Source organism: Aythya marila (assembly GCF_965140915.1).
Source record: "Aythya marila genome assembly, chromosome: 3".
Classification (NCBI taxonomy): domain Eukaryota; kingdom Metazoa; phylum Chordata; class Aves; order Anseriformes; family Anatidae; genus Aythya; species Aythya marila.
In genome coordinates this window covers 60,415,249-60,440,716 of record NC_139044.1, presented here as the reverse complement: position 1 = coordinate 60,440,716, position 25,468 = coordinate 60,415,249, and the positions used below count along the sequence as shown (strand labels likewise).

The following is a 25,468-nucleotide window of genomic DNA, read 5'->3' as shown; positions in this document are numbered from 1 at the left end:
GCACACAGTTGCAGTCCTAATTAAGCTGTTAAATTTACATGGAAAATGTGTTGATTTGTTCCTTTCAGAGGAGTTAGGTTGCATGGTCTCCATTAATAAGAATACACACAGTTAAAAATAAATAAGTGAAGATCCGTGTCATGATTATTTTATTTATTAAGACAAAAAAAAAATCTATTCTTCCATCATTACTACTGTTTATTTACCTCTTGCATTATATTCACAGCTTAATGAAAATTGCCTGACCAGATTTATTTCTTGAGTGCCATGCTCAAGTACAAGTGACACAAGTTTGGGATAATACAGGTGTTAATTCAAAGTAGTTAAAAACATATCTTCTGCCTGCAGTGTCCACTTTTTCACCTATATACACTTGAGGCTGTTCTTATATAGTAGTGTCGATTCTTCTGCATCTTTGGTGTGCTCTGCAAAATTGGTAACCCAATGTGCGATAGGTATCAGAGGATATGCAGCTGAAATGTTATTATTCTTCTCTGTATTTGGAGATGTCTCATTTTGAGATTTGATTAATGTCTCCTACTTTTCTTTCTTTTTTTTTTTTTTTTTTTTTCTTTTCTTGTTTTGTTTCTGTCCCTCCTTGTTTCTTATCTGTCCCTTCCTCCTGTTTTGTCCTGATGCTCTGTGGGTGTTTTACTTATGTGAAATTTAACCTTAAAATCTCTCTCTCTCTTTTTTATTTTTTATTTATTTTATTTTTTTTTCCTGCCTGATTTAGTATGGTGGAGATAAAACTGGAAAATGTAGCTCTGTAGCTTTAGGTGTGTGTCTGAGTTGGATGAAGTTTCTCTTAGTTTTCTTGTTGAAAAAATGAGCTGGGTTTTCTTGAGACTGTCTCATACTTCCTACAGTAAGTGTTTGCTGTTGGGATGTGGGGAATGTTGGTGGTTTTGAACAATTGACCAGGGGGCAGGTATTTGCATGGTCCTGTGATCCCCCCAGCCTGGAAATCTTTCTAGCCATGGTTTCTCTCAGGGCAGCTTGGGAAAAAGGGAGATCTGGGGAAAGTCAGTCATTAGGAGGTTAATCTTCTTTATCAAGGTGCCACTGGGTTGACATGGAAATATAGTTATCTATGGCCTTCAGAAGGTCCTTAAATCTCATGTCCTGCTGAGGCAAATGACTCCTGGTAATAATTCTGTTTTCCATTATGAATCGAGGAGGAAGTTTGCTTGTACATGTCATTGCATCTGAAGAGAGAGGTTGGTTATTTGTTACTGTGGATTGTGATTTCTCATGAAGACATGATTTTCTGGCTTCAGAAATGTCCTTGAAATCATTCTGATTCTTCTGGGATTCCAAAAGCAGTTGATATGTGGGTTTACATGGTGTACTTTCACTTGATGACTTAGGAGGTCCAAGGTGAACCAACTCTGTCTGCAAACTTGGAAACTAGGTAGAATATAGAATGTCAGACTGGCTTCTGCTGCAATCAAGAAAAATATCATGTTAATATCAAAACAGCTTCATCCTGTAATAAAAAGTCAGTGTGTGTGTAAACAGAGCACTTGAAAAGGCATAAGTAAGAATGGGTCTTGACATAAGACGTAATTTTGCACTGAGGATTTAAAGTAAACGTTGATCTGGAGGTAGGCAATTGGCATTTTTTGGATGAGGTGAACAGTCTCAAATGAACTCATCATGCATCTCAGCATAAAGCTGGATGGCTTAATTATATGTGGCTATTATTCATTTATGCTTCTGAGGCTATTTGTCACATTAATTTAACCATGTCACATAAGTGAATAGATGTGGTCATACAAAACCGGAGCAGAAATAGATCTAAATTCAGATCTGGAGTTTGATTATCCAGCATCATGCATCATGTATGTTTTTAGAGACTATGGAAAATGATGCCATCGGTGTGAGTGCAGCCCCTTCTTGAGGGTAGAAAAGGTGTGACTCTTATGCCATGTTCACATTCAGCCTGGGAATTTAAAGCACTTCCTTTCTTTCCTCATAAATGTCAATTTTTGGAAGCACCTGAGCAATACCAGCTACTAACCTGTGTAATGACTTGAAATTATTTGTGATCAGTACCTGCATAGCATAAACTGGATCAGGTACTTGCCTGCTAATTTTTCACCTGATCAACATGAAATTAATCACCAGATTTGGGGCTGGGAAAAAAATTGATTGAAATAACTTGTCATTTCAAAGCAAAATGAAAGGTTATTTCTGTAGCATTTTCAGGAAAAATTTTCCTTTTTTTTTTTTTTTTTTTTTTTTTTTTCCCCTTACAGATATCCTAGGACATTTAGGACATTTTCAGACTAAGACAACAAGGCTATGTTGCAGAACAGTACCTTCTGTCAAGTTTACCTGGTTTTCCAATGTAATTGCAATCTCATCTTCTTGAGTAGTATCTGGCACTGACAGGGTTAGTACAGAAGGAAAAGCCTTGTCATAATTTCTGAGATTTTCCAGGGTGTACGTTTCAGCCTTTTGGGAAATCAGGATTTCTGACTCCTTATTCAAGTGTTTATCAGGATTAATACTGTGTTTTTCTATGTCATTTTCCCTCTGCAAAATTTTCAAACACCATTCAATTAGTATGGAACAAAAAACACCCTGAACTTCAAAGAAAATCACAGTATAACACATGCAAGGGGAAATCTTGTTTTAACACAAGTCTTACTTCCACACACCAGCTTTTTATCAGAGCAGACCCCATGCTATAGGTTCTTTAAACTGAGCTGCTTGTGAACTGGCAGATCCTTCCTCCAACCATACAGGTCAGAGGAAGCAAGTCTTCGTGGAAATCTGCTGGAGACTGGAATACCATCTTTTGAGAGTTCATAGCATCTCATTTGAGGCTTATGGCTCAATCCAGGTGGAAGGTTATTGTGGGACTGTCTCTCTGTGCTATGAGGGGAGGCAGTCAGCATGGTGCTGGACTGGTTCTGGAAAGGTTTTGCAGTGGGATTGCACCAAGACGGCCTCCAAGGACAACCTGTCTAAAACACAGTACTGCAGTTTTTCCCTACTAAATGCACAGAATTCATCTATATAACTTGAGGTAGCTTATGCATTTGCTGGCCCATGACAAAGGCACTCCTCAAATATCTGGGAGAATCCCATTCCATGGGAGGCCTCCTGTCTGTTGGCAGCATCAATATTTCACACATTCAAAGTGCTACAGCCTTTTGCCTGCTCTGTGGCTGCTGGTACAGATGTGGCTTTACAGGGTAACCTATTACTTGCTGAGCAGATAAAAGTAGCATACAACATCATGGAGCAAGAACGATTCTGCAGCGTGCTGACAGGACCATGCTGCCTCATATGGACAAGAGCTCCAGGACTCCCTCCTGCTGGAGTGCCATCAGCCTTCCCCCTGCATGCAGCTGTGGGTATTTTCATCTGTAGGACACTTGTCTGTCCCACGATCCAAGTTTCCAGAGTCCCACCTCCCCACTGTGGCAACCCTGCAGGCTGAGTTTCAGGGATCAAAACTTTGTGCAATAAATCTCTTGCTACACAAGGTCCCGTGTGAGCTATCTGCACCATGTGCTGCTTCTGCCAAGACCCTCTTCCCTTAGGGCTGGAACTCCCAAAAATGAAATTTCTGCAATGCATTGATTGTCCACACGGATATTCTAGTGCCAAGCTTGTTTTGTACATTCTCTGTAGCATCTCTGACAGATCCTCCCTGTTATATAGCTGATGCTTCAAGGATTGTCAGTAGTCAGTTTTGATCTTTTCACTGGCATCCACACCTAACACAATCTTCTTGCTTCCAGAATCAGAAAAATGTACAGCAAAGTACTCCCTGTGTGAAAGATACCTTTTTAATATAATGTGCCATTATAAAAAGCGGGTGTGATTTGTGAAGAAAAGGCACTTTTGAAAACTTGCATGTATATAGTGAGTTAGCAAAAATGTTTGGAAAAATTTGAAGGGCCCCAAACCTCAAGCTTGTGGGGTTACTCCATCCTTCCAACATATTTGCAGCACCCAATCACAATTAAGGAAATTATTTTAAAACTATTTATAAAAAGAAACACAATACGTTTAAGTTGACAACATATTGCTAAAACCACACTAGATCAGTTGGGAATTTGAGATGTCATAAGCATTTTAGGCTATGCAATCAAATAGTCTCCCAGGATTTTACACACTGCTAGTTAAGAAAACAAATTTTCATCTTACATTTTGCAAGCTGTCACCTTATATACAGTATATCAGAAAACTTGCCATGACTGCTTTTACTGCCAGACCTCTTAAGAGCTAATTGGTTAAGCACCTGGGCAGGAAGCTTTTTGGCAGAAATGCTATTTTCTGCAAGGGCTAGCTATAAAGTTCTGGATGGCAAATTGTAATCATTAAGGCTCCCTCTTCTGCAACAGAACACATAAAACGTAAATACATTGCTTGGAGAAATTACAATGCATAAAAGGACAGGCTGTGTTTTAAGTTTATCCGATGACTTATGGCCCAAATTTGAACATGGAAAGGATCTTATGCCTTTTTCAGGGTCAAGCTTTCAGCAGGCTTCTCTAATTGCACCCAGGAAAATGAGAATCCCATCTGTTTGCGTCTACCCAAACTATTATTTGCATGCACAAATGCTAGCTTGTGTATGCAAGGAGGAGTTGCAAATACAATGACTCATACTGTTTTTTTCAAACACAGGTCTTGTTGTACATGAAAAATAATTTCCATGGGCTTTTTTCCAGTTACAGATTGAAAGTGCTGCTGAAAATTTGTCCCCAGGAAATTGTACGTTTCTTTGGTATTGTGTTAGAAATCACAGCCTAGACTGCTGCCTGGAATGAGTTGAATGCAGCAGTTTGTGAATACGTGTTTGAATTCCAAACATGTTTTGCTCTGATTGTATTGGTAGAGCTTTTTATTACGTGTTATTCATGAGCGCTGTCATGAATGCAAATACTTTTTCATTTGTGTTGATATTTGATATGTTTGTTTCTTTTGGGGCAGAATTTTCAGGAGAGGTGGATGCCAACTTTCTCTGCAATTTGCTGAGGGGAGGGAAACTTTCAGTTTGCTTGTGCTCCTCTGAAAATGTTAGCTCTCTGTGAACATCTCTTTTCATTGGCAAACAAGAGCATACAACATCCTTTGCAGAAATCATTTCAATCAACGGCAGTATGTTTTCAGACCACTTTGTTTTACCTGTGACTTTGTTAGTTACTTCTTTCACTCAGACTTAAATTGGTGAGCATTTAGATGCAAAAGCTAATGTTTATGCTTTAATTTTATGCACACAAGCTGTCTTGCTGAGCTTGGTCAGAGTTAAAGCAGATGCATACATTTGCAAGATCTGGGGAGCTGGAACAATGTTGTGTGATTTAATGACGGCTCACACATTGCTAGTAATAAATAGCAAATAGTTGGCACTATTCAGAAAAGAGAAAACATCGATCTATGCATTTTGAAATATCCTTGGCATAATTTGCAGTACAAGTATCAAGTACCCATGCTGTTGTAATTAAGCTCCAGTAACATTAACAGGGTCTCAACAAGAAGACGAAGAACAAGTGGGAAACTCCCCCCTTGCCCTCTGTTGACAATCCTCACACTTCTCCCTCCGTTTGAAACCGCGGCTGGGAGGTCAGAGGCAGGCACAGCAGCCTGCCAAAGAGGTGGTTGCGCTTGGCCTCACTCAGACCAAAGCAGCGAATCCTCCCTGGGGCCGATGCCCTGCCAGCTGCCCCCTGCCAGGGCTGCACCAGCGCAGCGGGGGCTGGCTGAGGGCACCCATGGGCTGCTCTGGGCTCTGCCTCTGCCCCGAAATGCCGTGCCACCCGTGCGAGCTCTGCCTTTGCAGCCAGGGGATGCATTCTTTTCTTTTCCCTATGTACTCCATGTATGCTTTGGGCTAAGTTTTGCCTTTGTGTAAGCATATGTGTGAAGTAGCTTTTGCTGAAGAGTGGGCTAGAGAATACTGGATAAATAAGTGTCAAGCAATAAAGCTCCACTTAATTTCTTAGCCAGCCTTTCCCAGTCTTCTCCCATTTTTTGCCCAAAGCCCAGCCTTTCTGGTCAATAGGAATGTTATTGGAGAAACAGGGAATGGGGTGGCAGCACTGGTAGTCATCATTTAAAAGAGCTCTTTGGGCAAATTGACTACACAGGTTAATTGTGTATAAGGCTTGCATTAAAAGCAACCAACAGGTGATCATTATTAACTATGAATATTTACAGAGCCTGACTACCAGCAAGGGAGAAATACTAATTTTCATAATACAGAAGAAAGTAAGTGGGATTAAAGGGATGAAAGCAAGAAACAAACAATGTAGAGTGTATATCTGGGGAAAAAAATAACTATTTGTTTTACAAAAACTCTTTGATAACAATTATCTCTAAATGGTACTAGTAGCAGGCTTTGAGTTTCTGAGCTTATCTGTAGCATTTACAAACTCAGTGATAACAAACAAGAGGTAACAAACATTTAATGACAGAGAAAGATGGTGTGAGTTGGTCTCTTCTAATTTTCATGATTCTCCTGTAACAGATATTAGAAGGTGTTTAACAGATTATTAGAAGTTGTTACTTATTATAGAGTCCAATCTGTCAGATTTCTGCTTGTAGGTCATGCCTGTATTCTAGGGTCTCAGCAAAACCATCCCCCTAAAACCAAGTAATTTCCCTGCTAAGCCATCAAAGAGAGACTCTGTCTGCCTAAAGGCCAATTTCAGAAGTCCCCATAAGACAGAACGCGGAGTGTGTAACTCGTTCACATGGCAGACACATCCCTGTTAGGGTTTGAATGGTAACACAATGTTGAGCTGGTGACTTGGGTAGGTAATTTTGGGTCAATACTATCTGGGATTTTGACTGTTGACTGGAAAAATGTCAACAGAGAGAGAGAAAACCCAAGTCCTGTCTTTTTAAAATTTTCCTGCTTTTCACTCTTGCTCTACCAAATGTTGCTTCTTGCCCTGAAGGCTCCATCTCCAAGGGCTGTAAATCGGCTTGATATCCAGAGATTCAAGAGAGCTGGTCAACAGCCTCCACAATATTGCACTTTTTGAGTGACTTGTGATTTAGCGGACCTGATTTAAAACTCTAATATGAAAAAAGTCACATATGTGAAGGGGAGCCTCCACCCCTTCTGCATGCACACACTCCCCGACTCATATTTTTGAGTTACGGCTCTGCCTGCAAACACTGCGCAGGCTGCTGCGACCTTGGGGCTGTGTGCTGGGATGGAGATCTGGATCTGCTCAAGCTCATCTGAATAATTTCTGGAGGAGTCAACTGGACCTTCTCAAAATACAGCTTCTCCGGGGCGAAGGCTCTGAATGGGAGGCTAATCGCTGATGTGTGTTGTTTTGTAGCTGAAACTTTTCCCATTGCACTTGTGTGTTAGAAGCTGGAATTTGGCTTCCTGTCTGCTGAGTTTCTGCCTGAAGCAAAATTTTTATGACTGAGCTGTGAACCCCTGAGTGGAGACGGTTGTAAAAGAAAAGCTTACAGCCTTTTTAACTAATTGTGGCCTTACCGGTGATTACCATAAGTTTTTCAATTTATTTTTTAAAGTTTTGTTCCCTCCGATCTCACTCCATGTTCCTGAATGTGTCAGAGCTGGTGGAGTCTGAGTGTAAGAAGGTACACCTGTAAATATGCCTAAAAGATACCAGAAAAAAAAAAAAAAAAAGTAAAAAAAGTTACAACTCACAGTTCCCCACTCACCTCCCCAGACTTTGGATCAGGCCCTCACAAACCAGTCTGAAAGGGCAGGGATGGCAAGGTCATTGAGATGCTAATGCTCCTTTTCCCAAAGGAAAAATAATCTTTTATATAAAACAAGAATAATTCTCAATCTCATTACTACCAGCAGCCCGTTTTTTAATATTCATTATTCATTATCTATATCATCTATATCTATATCTATATCTATATCTATATCTATATCTATATCTATATCTATATCTATATCTATTTGTTTCTGGAAAAAATCTCTCAAAATAATCACCTCTGAGAATGTCAGAATGCAGGGTTTCACAGACTGCACCCAGACCTGCAATTTCTTTACTGTTTTGAGTAAGTGGTTTCTTCATTCCACAGACTGCCACCCTTTCATTTTGCTGCAAGTCTGTAGCAATGATCCTAATAAGAGGAATCCAGGGAGAAAGATGTGTGTTGTGCTTGTGATATCTTACCTCAGCTCTTTTTTGTCCTTTATGGTGCCTGAGCAGTTTCTTCATCAATAAACAATAAGAAGCCATGGCAGAAGACGGTGTGTTATTCATTAAAATGTTGATAACTTCTGAAAGACTAAATTCCATCATTTCTGTCATATACTTTAAAACAACAGGCTTCAATTCATTGAGGCAAAGTCTGAAGCATTAGGGAAAAGGACTTAAGGTGATGCATCCAGACACAATGTCAGGATTTACAGCAAGTAGGCAATGCACTCCTCATGATGTAGCTGGAGGCGGCTGGGAAGATTATACACGCAAACTGTGACATGCTGTTGCACAAAAATATTCTGGCTATACTAACCTCACTTCTGGGCTGAGGCTCTGTTACTGCATTATTAAATACCCGGTTGTTGATATAATTCATTACTCCAAAAGGACACCCACCAGGATTAAACTTAAAAAATGGAAAACAGCATTTTCTATTTTTAAGTAAGTGTGAGCATTTGGGTTGTCATTACAGTATTCTCAAATGGATTAATGGTGAGAAATAACATGTGCAGGTTACTATGAAGACAGGTAGAGCTCTAAAAGCAGGAAAACCTCAAAGGACAAAACAACAAGAACAAGATGACAACACCTAAGCCTAAGAAAAGTGCGGGATAATTTTTGGTTTTATAGAAATAAGATTGAGAAATTAAGCTGATTATGTTATAATGATAAATATTTTACTCACAGGCTGCTGTGGGCAGTAAAGTCTACTAGAGGAATTTTAGAAATACCACAGCAGTGGGTTCTATGTCTGCCAAGACATTTCTTTAGACTTTTGTGTCAATGGGCACAGATACATCTGAGCAGTCAGAGGGCAAAGGTATGAACAGTGGGCAGTTCTCTGAGAAATGATCAATACTGCAGATAGATTTCCAATAGCCCTGTCTGTGCCTGATGGTAGATCACAGGAACCATGTGAGGAAAACCTGCTGTGCTTTCTGTAGACACTATTGCAGACAGTGAAGATTTCAAGCTTTTATAAAATTCATAAACAATACAGAGGCTTGCTAAGAAAAAAATGGAGACTAGTTAACACTAGTTACAAAGATGGATGAGAATCAAAATCATCAGAATTAGAAGAACTTCAGTGTAAAATAAAAATGACATTCCCTCAGCTGGGAATGTGAGACCTTGCTTTGCAGGAAAGGATTAAAAGCAAACTCTAGAAATCAGAGGCACCAGTGATGCATGTCAAGAGAAAAATCATTGATACCATAGATATAAACAGTTCCATAAGGTTGTTTCCTTTTGTATGAAATTCATCTATGGTTAGAAAAGTTACTGTACCTTCTGAAATAAAATTCGGTCATTTTGGGACAGCCCGGAGCTGGTAACAAATATCTCAAAACAAACAAACCAAACCAAAATGCTAAAAGCCCCAACCCTGTCATACCCAAACACCAAATTACAACCCCTCAAGTTTTGTTGCCTGTTCTCACTGGTAGCAGTTTCACTATTCACTATTTTGCTGGCAAAGCCTTCATTCAACCATTTGTCTTTCATTGCTTCTTTTACTCCAGGCCTCTTAGTAGGGTCAGGCTCAAGTAAGAACTGCATGAAGTGTGTAGTATTTGGATGAAATGACATGATTTCTAGTAATCTCTGATTATTTGGGCAGGTTAAAATTTTTCTACTTCTTCAGAAATGTAACACTTTTCCAGCTTCTCCACATTGTAAGAACGTAAGATAAAATGCACTCTCAAGGACTACCTCACAAATAAAACAGCTCCACTTCTCCTCTGTGACTACTGTGGGCCCATGTGGTGCCTCTGTGCCCCCAGGGACACCTGAGCAACTTGGGTAGCATGAGCCAGACCATGCCAGGAAGCACGCTGTGAACAAATGGATGTTACTATGGACATAGGGCTCACACTTGTTTCCAAATTTGCTTGATTTACCCCAGTGAATGCAGCCTATGGCATCAATCACAATCATGACATTGTGCCCACTCAATGTTTGGTCAAGGCTGTGAGATGGGGCACATGTCCTTTGCCAGCTGACTGCCCCAGATCTACCTCACTTGCACAAAGAAGCCAATCATATTGACAAAACTGTACCGAGGGAGGGAGATGCACCCCAGTGCCAGATGACATAGTGCACTTGGGCTTCCTGGAGCTGGGACAGCAAGCTCAAACATTCCCATGTGTCAGTCGCTCAGTTCCAGTACTGCATAAAGTCCCTCTTTTTTTTTTTTACTTCTTGGGAAAACTCTACTGAATTTTTCCACACTCCTTGGGGATGCTTTGAAATGAGCAAAATGGCAAGTGAGCATTAAACTGGGGGAGTAATGCTCCTTTCACTTGCAATCTCCTTTGGAAGAACTTAGATCAAAAGTATGCAAAGCTTGCGTACTACTGCTCTCTCACTAAGTTCCCAGTGGGCAAGGGAACAATGGAGTTATCCACAATCTTCCACTAACTGTGTGGGCTTTGTAGAAAAGCAGAGATAATGCATTTATTAGTAGAAGCTATAACAATAGGATAAATAAGAAAAAATCAGAAATATTATAATTGCATCTATGGAGAGCTTGTAGAAAAATGGAGCTGCTATCTGGTAGCCAATCTCCAAAGAAAGATAAATGAGAAATTAATGTACAAATGGTCTGGACAGCTATGGTAGATATCCTCATATCATTTACTTGGGGAGAAAAAGAAATTATATCATCACTTTATCTTAATGTTGTGACTGAGGACTAGATCCAGCTAGCTTGGTCTGGAACTGACAGTTGCTTCCCAGTGCCTGGCTGCAGGCAGCTGCTGCAGCTCATCTTGATGCCTCCAATGATTCTTGCCAACTGCCAGAGCAAAGCTGCTTAGAATGATGGGGAGATCTGAACTTCAGCTGGTCGGCAGCTGGGAGAAACAGGGCTCATTCTCTCTGCCTCCTGGCTTCATCAGTGAAGCTGCAGGATTTGAAAGGGCTGTGAGAAGATGCCAAATCCTGCCTGTGATGGTTGACAGAGATGATGATAGTTGAGGTGTAGAGGAGGAAAGAGTGACTACACTCAGAGGTGTATTGGAAATTTGAGATTTTAAAAAGTAAATTCTGAACACTGACCCAGAATGCATGTACACCAACATCGTTTCTGGGATTTTAGAGCCATGGGCTCTAATCCAGGCTGGAGCTTCTGAGAGCTGTCTCTGCCAGTTGTCCTAGAAGACTCCATAGGCTGTCAAAGACTGTCAGTAAAACTCAGTGAAAAATGTATTTCGGTTTTTCTTTTTTTTTCTTCCTTTTTTTTTTTTTTTTTTTTTCCATGAAAAATATGAAGTCTCTTCACGAAAAGAAAAGTGCCTTCCCATTTCTTTAATTACCTAGATGTTGTGGGTTGTTTGTAGCCAAAAGATAAGTTCTTCAGGAGAAATGATCTAAGGTTTTAATAAATTAATTTTGGGAAAGATAGGCCTAACTATAACCTGCATATGGCACACTGAACCTAAGGATGTTCTTATTTACTGCAAAACTTCTCTGCTTGTGTAAAAGTAATGTATATTTTATTCCACCTGTATATAAGAACCAAGCACGGTGGTCTTGTAAAAAGAGACAAGTGTCATTTTACTGGCCTGTGAGACAAAGAGATCTTGCCTAAAACAAAGAATTTATTTCTAAATTAAAACAAACTCGAAAAGGTACCTATTAACACCAATGAGAAAGTTTATGTTATTGTTAAATTCATTTTATCTCACGGATCAGACCTTATATGCATTAGTATTCTTTATAAAAATTGGAGTGCATTACTGAGGGAGATATCTGATGGAATAGGGATGATTTCTCCAATTAGTATCTTTTGGTGTAGTTGCTTGATTACCCTTCACAGCTCCACTGTGAAGGGTAATGTGTCGGCTAGCATAGCAAACATACTAACACCTCTGTCAAAGAAAAAGACAAACATCAGAGCTCTATATAATACTAATAAATATATTTAAAAAATTCAGCAAAACTCTGAGTCAGGTTTTAGGAGTAGATGTTATGCTTTTTCCTTTGTGTAAGTGCCATTTTATTGAGTAAAGAATGTTCTGGGAAGTGTGCATAAAAAAGGCTGTACAGTGAGTGACTGGAAAGCCTGCAGTGTTGAAAGTGGAAACCTGCTGTTTATTTTTAAAATAAACTCATTGGAGTGCTAGTGCAGGGTATCCAGCCCATCAGAATAAAGTATTTCAGTTTGGAGGCTGAGTGACAACACAGAGCTGCAACTGATCTGGTAGATCCTGTTCCAAATACTAATTCAGTTCTCTGTGCTTTGCTCAGATTGTTAAATTAGGTGTGACTTACGCCTAGAAGGCATTCGTTTGGTAACAGCTTGCTGTTGGCTGGAGACCTAAAGCTTTAACTCTTGTGAAATAGTAATAGTTTGCTAGCAGTGATGAGTAAGCTTTATGAAGGTTTGCCATTCAGGAGAAGTACCAGTGTTGGGAAAGTCAGTTGGGATGTCCCGAGGCTGCAGCCTGGGTGCTTTCCCTGGACACTCTCCATGGTGCTTCCTTCTCCCAGCTGAGCCGCACCACTGCAGCAGCACTGCTCCTTGCAGTCCCGTGTCACATCTCTGCTGAACTCAGCTGAGCTGGTCATTTTAGGAATTCAGGCAATCCCAGTTTGATTGATCTGGTTCAGACGCTAGTGCAGACGATGATTGTGTTATTTGCGAAACCGAGATCTGCATGTGGAGTGAGTGCAACTACAGCCTTTTTAAAATATCTTCAAAGAGCTGAAAAAACATGAAGAGATGATGTCACTGTTAAAATAAACTATTTGAAAAAGGTGACACCTTTTTCTAATTGTTGAGCTGGATTGCATTTGAACCAGCAATCTATGGATAAATGGATCTATGTTTTTTATTACCAGGACTAGACTAGGACTTACCTTGCCTCACTTTAAGCAACTAAAACCTAGGCATCAATCATTAGCAATGGAAAGAGATGGGCCTCCCCAAGAGAGTCATCACAGCTATGTTATACAGCTATTTTATGCTACAGTTAAACATCTTAGGAGATGAAGTTCTTGCACTGACAATAGCAGGACTGCCTGGTATAACCCAGATGCCTGATTGATCAGAACTAGATGACATCATTCTCTTCTTACTTTACCAAACGTTCTTATAAATCTAGTCTTCAAATGCATTTTTTTCCAAAACTTTTTTTGATGAATCTTTTGAGTAAAGAAGTACTGAGATACAAAGGAAACGTTGCAATGAAATGACACCTATATGCTATTTGATTGAATAGCAAGGTTTAGAGTTCTATAATACATAATATTGTGTAGGATAAATGTAGCTGGATTTAAAGTGAGAGGCTCTGTTGAGTGGGAGCAGCATGCAGTACAAATGGATCTGTAATGTCATAACAAGATTAAATACATTTCTCTTTTCAATGCATCAAACACTATCATGCAGTTTAACTTGCTGGTGGTGTTATACACAATTGGTGCATTACACTGGCAGTAGCTCATTTCATCAGCCATCTGGATGGGGAAATCTCCATGGCAGAGGAATCTGGGGAATGGATGAAGCTGCTGTCCTAAAGTCTCTTTCAAAATCTCACACACAAAAAGTAGCTAGTTAAGAGTAATGTATGAAGTAGCTGGAATCTGATGCTATGTTAAACTCAAAAGTATTAGCTGTAACAGGCTGCTTCTCCTCTGTCCCACTGATCGCTGTGTATTTGTTTGAATACAGCAGCTGCTTTCTTAACTCATCTGGTGCACAACTGCTAAGCACTTTGCAGTACTCACAAGAATCTTTAAAATCTTATGTACGACAGTCATCAATAGGTGAAACAGGTGTTGCTGTTTACTGTTGTCTCATAGGAGCCTCAGCTGTATTACAGTTGAATTTGGTTGATTTTCTGAATGTGCTTCTGCCAGAATATAGCTGCCTTCTTCCCCATGTTACCACTCCTTGTCAGCCTTGCTGCATAATGCCAGTATTTCTCCACTACACTGGAATCTTTTGATGGTGGAGTCCAGTTGATCTGAAATCCTTTACATATTTTGTGACAAGTCACAAGAAATATAAATTAAATTATCTAATTATTTTAGTCCATCAGAATTCATTTTTCCACGATGAGAATGTGAACAATTCAGGTTAAATTGTGAATAGGTTTTATACCTAAGTCTCAAAATGTGTCTGTGTTAATACCAAGGGCCTTGTACAAATTTTATGTAGCTCTTAACCTATTATGCGATGTATATCAACAGAGTGAGATGAATAGGTGGTTCTAAGTTTACTGCTTTGCCTTCATTCAGCCAACTGAAATGTGAAATAAATATAATCCTATTTAAGTGCTGACAGCATCCTCTAGACTTGATTTGTCTGGGTTATGTCTAGGTAAATTCAGAGTAGCACTTCTGAAATCCAGACATACTGAAGTAGTTCAGTAGAATTTGTCCTTCATCCCTAACATTGTGTACGGTTCATATCCTGTAAATTTAGAGTAAGCTGAAGTATAAGAATCATAGAGTTAGGTCAAAATCCTAATATATATTGTATCTGTCAGAACTAGGTCTTGAGAAGAATAATGTACATTGTTTAGTTATGTATACATACTATTGCAAAGTTGATTGAGAGAGGTAGCCTCTTAACTCAGATACTCTGAATCACTCTCTGGATGATGTAATTTTTCTCTCTTTTGAGCATATAGGGATGGAAAGCTTCTACTTTTAGACATCTGAGTTAGATGCCTGTATGTAGCCACCAGCACCACTGTAGATCAAGCTAAAACACTTTGCTGTCTCTGGATACATGGTTTAGTAAGGACTACTGAGCACTCATGAAGGAGACTCGATATACTTGCAGCTGGACAATGGGGTGGACATCCCTCTTCAGAGGAGTTCTCTACATCCAGGCCTCTTTTTCCTTCCAGCAAGTGTCCAAAAAAAGGTGGTTTGGGTTTGGATCAAGTGCAGCATTTTGTGTTGAACAGCAGCTGAACATTAAGATCTGCTGGATCAATGCAGTTGTGGGGTGGGATGGGAGGAGGCACTTCTAAGCTTCCTCCAGAAATCACAATTATGCTTACATGCCTTGTGAGCTGTTTGAAATCCACTGGCTTTTATCATTGGCTTCAGTAGCACCCTGAATGTTACCCTACCACTTGGCTTGCTAGTTAAGGTACTGAAGGATTCGTGGTTACAGTCATAAGTAAGTGTGAGGAATCTGGATGAAGGTGCATTTGGCCAGCTACAGAATTTTTTAATCTTAATGTTCTCCATGAAGGTTCGGATTAGTCTGTATTACTCATACATATCTTCTTTGCCCTGAATCATATCTGTTAGAAATGGACCTGATGTGCTAGAATGGTAGGAGTGTGAGGGGTTCATTTGACGGGTTGGTACATGCAAATTCTTTCTGTTGTTTTAGAACATGCTCCCAGAGCCACATGCCCTACCTTCTGCCAGCTTCCCTTGACACAGGGTTACTCTAGAACAATGTGTTGTTCATTTTATTTTTCTTTTCTATTTTCCTTTCCTTTCCTTTCCTTTCCTTTCCTTTCCTTTCCTTTCCTTTCCTTTCCTTTCCTTTCCTTTCCTTTCCTTTCCTTTCCTTTCCTTTCCTTTCCTTTCCTTTCCTTTCCTTTCCTTTCCTTTCCTTTCCTTTCCTTTCCTTTCCTTTCCTTTCCTTTCCTTTCCTTTCCTTTCCTTTCCTTTTCTCTAGTGTTTTGCAATGGACACACATTTCAAAATACATTTGTCACACTCTTACGTTATTTTTTCCTGGCAATCCTTCTCTGATGTTTCTCTGCTTTCTCTGCATTGATGCCCCATAGTAGAGTGCCACCAACTCTATAGAAGAGTTTTGTCTAAAGAATTCAGTGCTGAGAGTGTTTCGATAAATGTACTTTTAGATCTACTTACATGGACCAGACGTCTACCTTTGGGCCATATTTCCTGTAAGAAAGGAGTTCTGGGGCTGTGTAAACTGGGCTTCCACACTGGGTAAGTAGCAGCCCCCTCAAACTTTGTGGTATTGCTCAGTGCAAAATCTGATGGTCACAAAAAAAAAAAAAGGTGAAGAGATCTGTTCCCAAGATACTTTACTTATTGGCCAAAGACAGCAGAAAGATAAAGAACCAATACATGTGATGAGTCCATGCTACTTCCCTAGTAGGCCTAACATGATGGCTGATAGTGCCTGAAGCAGTGTGGTTGAGGGACTGGGCTGACTGAAGACTCTCCTGCTGTGTGACCACCTCAGGAGACAGCCAGGGGTTTTCATCAAGAGGCGTGGGGCCTGGTGGTCACTGCTGGTGGCCCAAACAAATCCCTATAATTTGCCCAGAGGAGGAGGAGGTGGAGGAGAAGTAGAGCTCTTGTGATCATTTACAAGGAGGAGGCAAACAGAGTAACCGTCCCCTCAGGCGTCATCTCCTCTTGTCTGTATTTGCTGACCAAAGCTGCCCAGCTAGCATTAGCATTTGGCCGCATCTCAGTTGTGGGTGCCCGTCTGGGCTCAAATAAATGTGCCATGGGTAAGTAGAGGAGAAACAGACAAGTTACCCCGCTGTGAGGCTGTAGTCCTGCATTGATTGGGTTTGGTTCTAGCTCTTCTGGTTTGCCTCAGTTGACTGCATGCTAGTACAAGAGCTCAGCACCACAGCTGCATGAGTGTGGCTGAAAGAGTTACAGCATCCAGCTCAGTGTCTGTGCTTTGTGCGTGTTGTAAACGTGGAGTAAAATGTGCTGGCTTAAGCCTTTTTCTCTGTATGTGTGCATGTGTGCAAGGGGAGGGAGGAGAAAGGTGCGATTGTACAGGGTTAGCTGGCTGTCAGCCTGGGGTGAAGAGCTGGTTCCTTTTTTCTCAGAGGTGTTAAGCTTTTAAAAGTTTGGGAAACACTGGGTTAAACATGTGGCGTCTCTAAAAGTGAGCTTCCCTTGCGGGGATTTTTCCGTGCGGTTTCTATAGAATAAAATTAATGTTTCTCTGAGCTGTGTTAACTGCTTGGTGCAAATTCTCTCATTTTTATAAATGTTTCAGAACCCTAGCAAAGTTTCTGTTAGTGACCAAATGGTGAGGTTTCTAGTTGGAGTAATGACTCGACAGAAGGTAATGCACCTATACCTGCATTTCACCCCAAAAGATTTATTTCTTTGTCTACAAATCACTTCTGCTAGGAACAGCTTTCTACACATAATAGCTGTAATTGTTTCTTGCTTCTCAAGCAATACACCAGGGAAAATGCTAGACAAAAGTGTTTGCCTTGCTCTCCTAAAAATATGTTTTAATTAAAACTCAAATAAACAAGCTGTGAAGTTATACTTTGTAACTCTGATTTCTACTAAAAGCTAGACTATGTTCATTGAATAATCATAGGTTCAGTCATACCAGCATGCTGCTTAAATAGTAACTGAGTTGTCACTGAAAGCCACCCAAAATACAAAGTTAAAAAGACAGGTAACATGCACCTACCACTAATTTTGTTGTCCTCATAAAGAAGAAAATTTTCAATTTTTAGGTCCCTGAAATGAAGACAGAAAACAAACTTTAAGATGTCTGATGTCCCAGCTAACCATTTGCAGATATTTTTTAGCAAAGCTTAATTGAAATAATAACAATAGTTCTGCACAATTGTAACAAGATCCTGAAGTTTTCAGCTGGGAGAATGGAAACTTTCCGTATTTAATGGAGTATTTTATGAGTATTTTAAAATAGATTGTTCATTTTAGAAATCATCCATTCTACTGGTGTATTATTTTGGAAAAGAAATAGTATTTATTTCTTTGTTTGAGTGAAAAAGGAAGTTGCATCCTGTTTGGACCTGGAGTGTTTTTGTCTTTGCTTGAGGCACTGAGCACTGCTGAGTATTTCTGCTTTCCTGTGGAGTAAATTGTATCCATGGGATTTGGATGACAAGTTGGGAGCTGGGAAGTGAGACCTGCCTTGCCCATGGAGGTGAGCCTGAGCTGGGGCAGGGGCAGATGCCCTGAAGGTGGAGCCATCCTCGCAGTGATGTCCATGTAGCCAGGACCAGCCAGGACCAGCCGCCCTGCTGAAGGAGGACTTAACTCAGAGCTGCAGGAAAAATGCTCCTTGCTGGCTCAGTGGCTTACTTGCTTATTGTGGGAACATTTATATCCTCACAAATTAAAACCAAAAGCCAGAACATTGCTCCACTGTGGGGAGTGCCCAAAGTGGCAGCTGAAATGTTTCACAGTGCAGGGGAATCCTCCACCAGTGTAGGCTGGGTGCTGGGAGCTGGTCCAGCAGCCTGCGATGCTTTGCTGGCTCCCATTGTGGCCCCCCTGTGCCATCGGGTTGGCATGGCAGGGGCAATGGGGAGGTTTCCCTCGGCTCTGCAGGGGCACAGAGGGGAGAGAGCAAATTTGAGAAGTGCCTCTGGTTATGTGGAAGCAAAGACTTGGGAACGTAGATGAGGAGAAACCAGGAGGAGGTATGGGAGGAAGGATAGGAGCACAGAGTGAAGCCTGGGAGGGCCAGCACCATGCCCCAGGCTGAGAGCAGGATGGAGATAGCTTGAATGATTTATTTATTTTATTTTTTAATAGCTTTTCATTTGAATAGATTGTGTTCTGGGCTGGCAAATCAGCCAGTGCCCAAAAGATCTGAGGTAGATTGAAGATAACTTTATGCATAGCCTACCCCTGTGGCTGAACCCTGTGCAATAAACTTGGTGGTTTAAAACCAGCTGGGCTTCAGGCTACTGCAAATCTGACTTTTCTATCAAATCAAATGCCCCATGTGCAGTCTGATGACTTTCACCATTCTACAATTTAAAAATGTTACTTTGGATCCCCGTAACTGCGAGTCTATAGGCAGAGCTGAGTGTTCAGTCAATAAAAACATACACTTTCTTACCTGGTCAACCTGATCGAGAACTATTAACGTTTACAAAGCGTCTGAAGTTATCCTACATCAAAAATAAAATTATTTATTTTTATTTTTATTTTTATTTTTATTTTTATTTTTATTTTTATTTTTATTTTTATTTTTATTTTTATTTTTTATTTTTCCAGAGAAGAACCTTCCCAGACATGGTGCAACTTTAAGCAACATCATGCAACTTTTCACATTCCCATGGGAACTTCAGAGAGAGTGCCTGGAGTTTAGCCTGTGATGTTTGTCCAGGTCTTCGGCCCAGTCATGATTCAAAAGGATATACGTGATTTTTATATGGGAGAGGGGAAATTTTACAGGAAAAATATCCAGGAAAAATTAGGAATTTTACACAGAGGGAAGTTGCTGACACTTAGCAAGCACCAGCTGCAGGAGTTGGTAGCTGATTGTGTGCATGCGCTAGCCCAATCCAGTTGCAAGGTAGTGTGATTTACCTTATATGCCTTTATTTGAGGTTTTCAGACTAAGATGTATTACCTTATGGCTTGGGCATGTCTGGAGCAGGCACAGGGATAGTTAGCAGAGCTCAGCTGGTGAGTGCGAGCTCATGAAGCTGCTTAGCCTGGTCTTGTGCCTGAACATTTTTGTATCTGGGACTGTGAAATGCTGTGTGCAGGGTGAATGAGCAAGGGGAACTGTGCTCCGTCTGTTGCTCATTTTGGCAACTCTGGCATCAAAATCTACTTTACTCTTATGTGAATGAGAAAGGTGCTGCCTTTGCTTTGAAAAATAGGCTTAGCCTTAATTTAAGCCATAAGCATTTGTTGGATCGGTGCTGATTTTAGTGCTGAATAGGAAAAGGAAAACTCAGGGAAAAAATTAGCTGTCAAAGCATGGCACAAGGTTTCTGATGAACAATATTAATTTGGACTAAAAATAGTTAAGAAACGGGCTAGCTTTTCATCAAGTATCTTATTAAGACAAGGAAAGATACTGTTTTTAAAAGGTATATCCCAGAGTTATAAAGCAGAAAAGCCCATATGAACAAAAGTGTATTAAATTAGCCAATTCCTAAGCTCATCACTTAGGAATGAGATCTTGCAGTCACAAGTATCTCCATTCTAGCAAAATAAAGAGGCTCCAAGTACTGGCAGACCGTTCACCATCTCATGAAGGTGTGAGCATGATGCCTGGTCTTGCCAGCACCTCCCAGCAGAACCCCAACACCCCCGGGGTGCCGGAGCAGCAGCTGCTCCCAACAAACAGCTAGGGATCCCTCCCTTCCTTTGCAGAAAGTAATGCAAGGAGTTGAGCTCTACCGAGTGCTTAGATGAGAAAATCAGACTTACTTTGTGAGGTAACTTTCCTATTCCTGTGCTCATCTTTCTGGAAACATTGATGCCTTCTTTTCAGAAGAGGATACACCCACAATTATCCACATTGGTGTAACTTCTGCAGCGAGTCACTATAAATCATGGCAATTGGAGCTGAGTGGGGAAGCCCTTCCAGATCCACAGGATGTGCTGAGGATGGCAGGCCATCCCTGCAGCAGGACAAATTCCTGTTGATGCTTCATCCCCATGGTCCCATCACCTTGCTCCCTCCCAGCCTGTTTCTGGCATGGGATCAAGGCCATCACTCTGACCCTCAAAGCTAGCAGTGGATCACGAGCTGAGGAACCTATCCCCACCAGCTAGCAAGGCATCCGGGCTCCTGCAGGACCATGCAACTTCATAAACCCTACGACAAGGTGCTTGAGAGCCAGGGATTTCATTTGCTTAGGCGATTTGATAGTGAAAGAAGTATCCTGAGCAGCATTTTGCACCACTTAGCACCTGACTGCTCTCAGGGTGCGCAGTGAATTTCTTCTCTTGCAAAGCTTGCCCAGCAAAACAATAACAACAGTTCAAGAGAGAAGCAGGGAAAGAAGTCAGGCTACTCCCCTGCTCACTGGGAAGAGTTGTTTCCAAGCAAAGAAAAAGGAGGTTTGTGAAATTCATGAGGAATGTTGTCATGGGAAGAATTTAGATGTTATGTTCATGGGCACTGAAGAAATGCTATAAAATAGATTAGCAAGGGAACCAGCAAGGCAGGCATGTCAGTGTGGACTAAATGGGTGAAGCCCCTTGGGTTTGTTTTCTGGTGTTTTTTGTTTGTTTGCTTGTTTAAATTATCTAGGTCAGATAAAGGCTATTTATTTCTTGTCAATTCCTTATTAATTAAAAAATCCTTATTAATCCTTTTTAATTAAAAAACACTGGATTGCAAGTATTTCAAGTTTACCACACAAAGCTCTTGCAAATGCTGAGCCTTCACATTCACAGATTATTTGTTTCATGGTTGCTGTAACGATGCAGTCAACTGGATTGCTTGTTAGGTCCTGGGGGTTTTCTTGATGAGAGCATTTATCATTTAAAATGAAGGATCTGTTTGAATTTGAATTATTATAAAAAAAAGAAAAATGGTGGGAAAAACTGCTGCTTGCCTATTCTCCTGCTTAAAATGGAAGTCCTTATTCAGCTGCTTTTGGCATACGCTCTGGGATTCTCAGCGGGGAGAAGAAGAAGATCAGCTCTCCTTGCACAGACTGCTCAGGGTCCTCCAGCAGTGGCTGGAGTCGTGATCTTTCCCCATAATGCAAAAGCCAGCCTGGCAGGTCACTTGATGTGATCTACAGGATGATTTCTTCTCTTTGCAGCCGGTGAGCTGTGATTCTTCAGTCGCAGCTCGCTTGATTGCTGGTCTGTCCTGGGTGATGTGTGCTTTCAATATGTTGTGGCTAACCAAGTGAAACCAGTATTTATATGCATAGCCACACTGGAATATTTGAATTTGATACAAATTTGTCATCAGCTAATTCTGAGATAATCGTAACAAAGTATTAATTTGTCGTGGTCATCAGCTCTTATCCCTGGACTTTGTTACTTCACTCCCCAAGGACTGCATAACAGCTTATCTTCTACCACCACTGAGAACAAAATGCTTTATTAAGATGGGCTGAGAGAGTGCGGTCTTTGGAAACCCTATTTTTTTGAGAGAAAATTGAAAAAAAATTCTCTGTGGAGAAGAACACTCTATATTCTTGTAGGATCATAGACTCATGCATGTTTTTGCATGCTTGCTTTCTTGAATGCTTGCTGTCCTTGCTGATCTTTGGAAGGGACTTCATCTTACCTGTGAACAATCCCATGGTAATATAGGTACCCGACTGCAGACAGAATCTGTCTGGTGTACCTCCTTACTTTCCTTTCCGACAGCCTCTTTTTGTCACAAATTCTGTCCAGGAGGTCCCCGCCGATGCACAGCTCCATCACCATGTAGTAGGAGCTGTCAGTCCGCAGGGTCTTGTACAGATGGACGACGCTGGGGCGCTTAATCAACTGGTGCATCCGCAGCTCCCTCTTCATGTTTTTTAAAATGTAGGAATCCTACTTGGCATTTCTCTTGTCAATGACTTTTATGCCTACCTAAATTATAGAATATGTTTAAATAGACAACAAACCTTGCGACCCGTTTCAAAAGGATGGGTGGTAAGCTGGCACGTGGGAGAAGCTAATGTTGGCATGGTGTTGATAATTGCTATTACTGCGGGAGATGTTCCAATGGAAGAAAACACTTTTATTTCCATTGAAAGCCAAACCAAGAAGGCTGAGATCTGTCTTATCTACTCCTCTGATTGCAGTAATAAGTATATATGTATGTGATGCTCTCAACTGAAACAAACAAACCGACCCATGTTAACTTCATCTGTACTGTTCCACACCGTTTTTTTTTTTCTAGCATGTTGCCCTCTGACTTGGTGTAAGAGCCATTCACGACATAGTGGCCTGGGCTCAGGACCCTTACAGCTTGGGAAACCAGTAAAACAGTGAAGCTATTGAAGCTATGAGGAAAATAAAAATCAAAAGCCAGTTTAGGTATGATGGCAGTCCACCTTACCACAGTTACAGTTTGTGGTACATTATGTTAGCCCAACTAAGCTAAAAGCAGTAGGTGTTATCTGTGTCCTGTCATATAAGTGATTGCTGTAGAAGTGTCTGGCTTTGTCCATAGCTTTAAAGGTCAGTTATGTGGCCCTAATTACTCAGCAAGGATTACCAGGAAGCAGATTTGAAACTGTCCTTGTGTTGTATCCTATTCTCTTTTAGTGGGAGGATATCTTGGTTGCCTATATTGTCTCATAATTGTGAAAACAGTTGCACTCAGTACATATTCGCACATGTGACTGATTATACATGAGCAATAAACTCTATTTATGAGGTTAATTTATGAGGATAAGGTTCAGAGGATAATTCGCTGAGTAGATTTTGGTTTGCAGATTAAATGGTGTGCAATTCTCTAACAAGCTACTGAGAGGTTACTTGTGATGCCTGGTGTGTGGTACCCTCTCACCAACAGCTTACCTTCTGCCCCATGGGGATGTGCAGCTCCTCCACCACCTTGGCAAAGGAGCCCTTGTTGATCATTTTGCCTACTAGGTAAGTCCCAACTTGTTTGGTGTGAGGGAAGTTCTTCCCAGTCTCTTGGGGCATCTTGTTAAAACAACCAGGTATTTTTATATCCTTGATGTTTTTCTCCCATTCTGGTGGTATCCCATCCAAATTGCCAGTGTCTGTCATTTTGTCTTCCAAGCCTGCTTTCATTGCTGTGGGCATCCCTGGAGAGCCAGATTTCTGTTGCTATTTTCCAGATGTAGCTTCTGATTCACAGCAGATCCAGACATTGTCTGCATGTCTTGTGATGCAAGTGCCATCCTGCTGAGCACAAAGCAGCTAATCCTTTCCCTCTGAGACTCCATTTTTGTCACTGGTCTCTACCCTGGGTGCACGGCTCTGTTCAAGCATAACCAAGAGGTAGATGTTTAACCAAATCTGATATCTGGTGTCAGTGAATGCCCCAGAGCTTCCAAGTCAGACAACACATAATCCTAGCACTAGCCTGCAACACACTGCTCTCTTCCACCTGCAATAGCTCTCTAAACACATCCTCAGCGCAAGTTGCACAAACCATAGTTTTCCTTGCATGCATATTGCTGGTGTGCTGTTCCTCAAGTTCATTCTCAAAACACCATGGCAGTGAGTGCAAAGCTAAGTTCTGTACCTGATGCTGTGCAAGCATCTATGCATTTGCAGTACAGAGCACATAAAAATATGTGCACCTGAAGCAACTTTAAGTCCCAGAGTCCTGTGAGCACAGGTCTCACAGAGATACCTTGCATTTCCTGGGACTTGATTCCTGATCTGTAACAAGTAGCAGAGTGTGTGTGTGCATTTTCCTATTTGCAGAAATGACTGATAGAAACAAGAAAAAAGAGTTTTTTTTTTTTTTTTTTTTTTCTTTTTCTTCTACAGCTGTTGTCCATCTACATCTGGCTTCATTACCTCGGTCCTTTCCAAAGCCATGGAGAGAAAAGAGCCTTTCCAGAGTGCTTTCACATACCTGCAATTTGAGCTGGGAGTTACCATCTCTCTCCACTGACTGCAAAGAAATTGTAGGGAACCAAAGCTCTTCCCATAACTTAGCGTGATGACGAATCCTTTCTCCACCCTTCATCACTTGGAGACGAACAATAAGCAATGTTCTGCTTGCCTGATTTTACTCATGAAGCTCGATAGGGGCAAAAATTTGCCAGGATGAGTGAAAATGAGAAGGATTTTTTATGTTTTTAAGTGTTTAAAATTCAGAATGGATTTACTGTACATTTTACAGTTTAAATGATTGTGGGTAAGTTCAATGCATCACCATATGCATGCAGCTGCTGGCAAGCACAGGCACTCCTTGCCTTTTAGTGCCTAAGTAAAAGCCCCACGAAGCTTGTCTGTTCACAATAATTTTCATGTTTTGAGCTGTATCAGTGGCTCTGCTGGAATAGGACTTCGCTAAATTATGTGGCTTTTTCTGTTCTGTACAGCAATCCAGAAGCAAAGAGACATATTTTTTCAAGGAAGCAACGAGGGAATTCTCCTTGATTTGTACTTGCTATTTGCTCTGCCTCCTTCCTGTCTTCCCAGACCACTGTTCGTCAACTTTCCCACTAAAAACAAGGGGAAAAAAAAAACAAACAAACAAAAAACAAACACATAAGTGAGGGGAACCACTGCATGGGACAGAAACCCCATATTTCTGGCACATTTCAGAAGAAAGGAAAAAAACTCTTTAAAAATACAACAAACCTTAAAACATAATATCTAGCTAAGTTAACTATTGCTATTGTTGGGGAAAGGCCCAGCCTGACACCTTCAAAAATGTTGAAGTCGAAAAGCTTCCAAATACCTTCTAAAGTAATTTTTTGGCATATTGAAGGATTAAAAAAGGGAGACAGGGAAGAAGGAGAAAAAGAGAGTCTGCCTCTGTGTGAGGGAGTTCACTATTGCTGATCTCAGGCCAAATGAAGGTTAAATCCATCACGAAGAAGAGAGCTATCAGCCAGTGGCAGTAGTGTCTTTGTTCTGTCATACGACTATTATGTGTCTTGCAGCACTGCAATGTGAAAATAAGAGAATAAATA

The 25,468-nt window shown here is 40.9% G+C and overlaps 1 pseudogene across 1 annotated transcript; it reads right to left on the bottom strand.

Moving 5' to 3' along the window:
- Positions 1-1,041: 1,041 nt before the first annotated feature.
- On the bottom strand, positions 1,042-23,615 carry LOC309876171 (hormonally up-regulated neu tumor-associated kinase-like; annotated as a pseudogene). The gene is made up of 9 exons: positions 23,364-23,615; positions 22,135-22,427; positions 17,575-17,624; positions 16,023-16,137; positions 11,913-12,043; positions 9,568-9,766; positions 8,145-8,322; positions 2,325-2,541; positions 1,042-1,410 (listed from the first exon to the last, which is right to left on the bottom strand). The product of its transcript is annotated as a hormonally up-regulated neu tumor-associated kinase-like (transcript).
- Positions 23,616-25,468: the final 1,853 nt, after the last annotated feature.